This window comes from Sinocyclocheilus grahami, unplaced genomic scaffold, assembly GCF_001515645.1.
Source record: "Sinocyclocheilus grahami isolate Dianchi unplaced genomic scaffold, SAMN03320097.WGS_v1.1 scaffold481.1, whole genome shotgun sequence".
Taxonomy (NCBI): Eukaryota; Metazoa; Chordata; class Actinopteri; order Cypriniformes; family Cyprinidae; genus Sinocyclocheilus; species Sinocyclocheilus grahami.
In genome coordinates, this window is record NW_015505660.1 from 116,031 (window position 1) to 121,035 (window position 5,005).

Genomic DNA, 5,005 nt, shown 5'->3' on the forward strand with positions numbered 1-5,005 from the left:
AACAACCATATGACACAAGATAGTTATAGAAGTTCACAGAACTGACTCGGCAACAGCTGAGTAAAACTGTTTCATCTGAGCATGTGGCACTTTAAGCGTTATCGTATCGCATATCGAATATCGCATTATTTAATGAGTTATCGCATATGGCATTTTTCTTCAATATCGCACACCCCTAGTTACGGTTGAACCACTGATGGCAGATGGACTATTCTGACGATGTCTTTCATACTTTTCTGGACCTTGACAGTGCAAGTTACTTGGCAGTCAATGGGACAGTCACAAGCCTCCCGGATTTCATCCAAAATATCTTAAATTGTGTTCCGAAGACGAACGAAGCTTTTACGGGTTTGGAACGACATGGGGGTAAGTGATTAATGACAACATTTTCATTTGGGGGTGGAGTATCCCTTTAATTGCAGACCCTTCTCGGCTCTCCGCATCTTCCTCGCGCGTGCGTCGTGAATACTCTGTCTCACTGTCATGCTGATGACAGACAGCAGCAACCGACGCGCCGATATCAACGCTGAGATGACCTACCGAGCACCTCAGCGTCTCGTGCGCTTCACATCCTTCGATCCGGAGCGCAAATAACCGCGCACGAGCGAATCTGAAGCGCATCGGGCTCGTTGTTTCACTGTGCGGATCAAAGACCGCATCCATCCATCCATCCATCCATCAGTCAAAGGTGCACAGATGACAAAGGTGGGTGAGAATACAACCGGCTGCCGTATTGCTTTATCACCGTCAGTGGTCTGGATTGACAGCACACCTGTCTCCTATCACAGCCTAATATTATATATTTATGATGCATTTACATTGCTCTGTTCTCACGCCTGGTGCGCTTGCAGCAGAAAGCAAACGCGTCGCATCGGCGTCCCCTCATTCATCTTTCTGATTTACAGTGATGACCAGCTGATTTATGCATATTGATTTCATTGATATGCATGCTGTAAATCAGGTTTTAAGTGACAGATTCACCTGTGAGGATGTGTTTGGCCAGCCGGTTTCATCAGCTAGTTGATTTGAATGACTAATGATGTTTGTTCCCGTTTTAGCATGAAATGTGCCTAAAAATGTTCGTTTAGCATTGAAATGTCTTAAAAAGGCTTGTGCAATTTGGTGTGAATTTTGTGTTCAAAAAGTTTTGAAATGCTTATTTAAAGCTGTTATTATGAGTCGGTGATTCAGTGGTAGGCTTATTTGGTGTAATACTTCACAAGAGTTCAGTTTTGTTGAAAATGAAAAATGGAAAGCTATGCTGTCCTCGAATGCTTTTAACAAGCAACTTTTCAGTTAACATTAAAACAAACCTGTCAAGTATGAGACGGACTTGTCACTGTGTGATATGCAATTCAGATGGCAATGAAGAATCAGTCTTGAGCACATCAGGCTTGTGTGGCATGAGCTGATCTGGTCTGCTTCATGCTGTTCATCTTTGTCTGTTTGTCCTGCTGTTCCTATTCCCCCCGACAGAAAATGATTAATTATTTTTAGCACCAGAAAAACTATAGGAAATACAACAAATGTAGGAAATATAAAGAGGTAATAATAAAATTATATAAAATGTGAACTAAGAGGAACCGGATTTATATATAGAGAGAGAGAAAAAGAGTTAAGAGTCTTATCTAACCAGGAAAGAAAGAGTTGATTTAACCTGTAAGCATTCCACTGTATTGCATGTATTTGAGGCTTAACTTCGTGACATACAACAACTTAAAAAAAAAAAAGTTAAATAAAAAAACTAAACATGAAATGCGTATTTTTGGATAGCTGAGATTCTTATGAATGCACATCAGGTGCATTCAGTGTCTTTGTCAGACCGCCAACATGGCTTCATGCTGTGATCCAATAGCTCCCAGCTATAGTCATCTGCAGGCATCTGTTTACAAAAAAATGTAGGCGGAAGATTCTTTCCCTTTTTCAGTGCGTTCAAAGTTCTATTACTCAGTTTTACCGGTAAGACTTACAGTGATTGTGAGGTTTGTTCTGTTTAGGAACAAACCTCAGAGTGTCACCTTTCAAAAGACACCAAAACCGTGCATATACTCCAAATGATTCAAGAACAGCATACAATTTCCTTTGGGTAAGCCTTTTTTAGGTGTTCTAAACAAATTTTACAGGAATGCTAAGTGGTTAACTTATGATTTGAATCCAGCACTCAATACACAACGGACAGTGACAAGGCACTAGAGTATCCTGGTCTCCAGAGGTCTTGCCTGAGCCGGATCGTAATCCCAGTGACTTTTAGCAGACTTAGTTTACCAGCCCAGATCCTTGTGCATGTTAGATGAACACGAGTCTGAACCGCTCTCAGAACATCCGAGATGCAGATGAGTTTGTTTCTTCATCAGAACAGATTTGGAGAAATGTAGCAGAAATGTCAGCTGTTTGGACTCTAATTCTGACGGCACCCATTCGCTGCATTGGTGAGCAAGTGATGAAATGCTAAAACTCTCTAAATCTGTTCCTGTGAAGAAACAGACTCATCTACATCTTGGATGGACGAAACGCGGTGAATAAAAAGATAGTCTACATTTTGGTTGGTGAATGAAATTGTGCAGATTTCAATTTATTTTGACCAGTTTTTGCCTCCTTATGAACAACCCTTTCCAAAATAGATTGAGCATGTGTTGGCAATGTGTTACTTGCCTACTACTTTTACTTTTTACTAGCAACTTATAAGTGAAAATTGTTTTTATGCAATTTTTTTTCAATGCTGGTGTATGAAATTTTACATTTACCAAATTGCTTTGATGTTGCTGTTTGACTTGATTAGACTAAACATAATTACAATCTTGGTGCTTGAATATCGCATTACTACAGTAATAGATCTTGAAAGAGCTTTGTTGTGAGAGTCTGATCGCCACTCTTTCTGAAAGTCAATAGGAGAATGTGTGTTCAGCTGAGATCAATTACATGATTCCCTTCTATTATTAATAGACTCTTCAACTGGTGCTAATTTAGTCTGACGGGGCAAAGTACAGCGACTTTCTAATATGACATTTACAGGATAGAATGTGATCGTTATGACTTAATAAACATCAGGCCAATAATAATCATAAATTGCAATGATGCCAGTCGATGTGATATCAAAGCTGTGTTGCTCCGGATTATTCTTGCATGTATTGTGGGCACTTGAGAAGGTAAGGCGAGATGCGGAGACGGTCTATTATGGCGCGTCTCTTGTGTTTCTGCTGTGGTGGTATGTGTCGGCATTTAAAGTGGGAATCTGATTAGATCGTCTGTGATTAAATATGTACTGGTGGCTTCTCCACTGCTCTGGAGAAAAGTGAAATCGGGAAAGTGTGTGCTTTTTTTGCTTGCGTGCATCTGCCCGCCTGCTTGTGTGTTTGTCAGACTAATTTGCTGCCCTCATTAAACTCGCAACCTTTTCCGTGACCCTTGTGATAATTTCCCTCTGCCGATGCTGTGTCTCACTCTCATCCTCGTTTTCTTCTGCTTGACTATTAATGTCTGTTTGACGTCTTTCTCTGATAGTTCAACTCGATCTCATGAAAGTGCGTATGAATAGTACGCCAAATAAAAATGAAAACTCGTGGTATTGATACGCAAAAATTGACTTTGGCGTGTATATGCTACACGATGGGTAGGTTTAGGGTTGTGGGGTAGATGCGTATCATATGCACGCCAACAAATTTCATATCATATGCACGCGAAAACTGCGTATTATATGCACGCCAAACACATGCGTATCATGTGCACGTCAACAAATTTAGTATAATATGCACGCGAAAACTGCGTATCATATGCACGCCAACAAGTTTCGTATCATATGCAGGTGAAAACTGCGTATTATATGCACGCCAAACACATGCGTATCATATGCACGTCAACAAATTTCGGATCATATGCATGCGAAAACTGCGTATTATATGCATGCCAAACACATGCGTATCATATGCATGCCAACAAATTTCGTGTCATATGTACCTGAAAACTGCGTATCATATGCACACCAACAAGTTTCGTATCATATGCACGCCAAACACATGCGTATCATACACTCAAAAAAATATTTAAGACGTAACCCAAGACACCCTCAACGCTACTGGAAAATGAGTCATCTGAAAAGTTGACTTCCTGGACTCAATAGCAATATAAGTAACATCTCCTGTATCAAAAGTTTCAGAGCTACAGGAAGCAGGAAATTGCAGTCTCTTGCATGCTGGAGTTGGTGTCATCAGTTTGTAGAAATATTTCCCATTTTTGCGTATCAATACCACGAGTTTTCGTTTTTATTTGGCGTACTATTTATATGCATTTTCATGAGACCGGACTCTGTTCGGTACATATTATTCGGCCTTTTCACTTATTCGGTTGCCGAACATTCGGTGCATCCCTACAAACTTTAGTTGTCATATCAAATGGCTCCACTTTGACCTCAGTGTTACAGCGGACTGAAATTAGCCGCTTTTGTGGTCTTGGTGATATTGTGTTTCAAAGCAGCGTTTTTCATCCTGTCATCTCTGTGAATGGAGAAGGGAATCTCTACAGTCTCTTCTTGTTTTCTCAGAAACTTCAAATGTGCTCATATGAAAACATCGGAGGCTGAGCTGTTGGTTTTAGTGTCAGGAAAATGGAGCTGGTTTTCAGCCAGGGCTTTTTCCGGCTGTCATGCATAGGATTTCTAGCATGACTTTACTATGTTTGATGTTTAATTTATAGGGTGTCAGATTATATTCTCTCAAAAATTAGATTTTTATTCATTATTATTATGTTAATTTATTTTTAAAATACTGTATTTTTTAAATAATGTAAAACGTATAATTTTTTATCTTACATTATTTAGTTTAATAATAATTATTATTATTAATGTAATTAAATCCAATTTTGTGTACAAATGCTTTCATGTATTGGATTTCTAACATACTATGTCTGATGGCTAATTTATAGTGAGTTGGATTTATTTTTTCTCAAAGTAGTTTTTTCTCAATTATTATTAAATTAATATATATATATATATATATTTATATATATATAT

General features: G+C 38.8%; 1 protein-coding gene across 1 annotated transcript in view; it reads left to right on the plus strand.

Moving 5' to 3' along the window:
* Positions 1–474: 474 nt before the first annotated feature.
* The window catches only part of gal3st3 (galactose-3-O-sulfotransferase 3), a 21,005-nt gene continuing 16,474 nt past the window's right edge, over positions 475–5,005 (plus strand). Inside the window, exon 1 of the mRNA XM_016236069.1 lies at positions 475–705. The gene's annotated coding sequence lies outside the window, so the exon portion shown is untranslated. The remainder of the gene's footprint in view (positions 706–5,005) is intronic.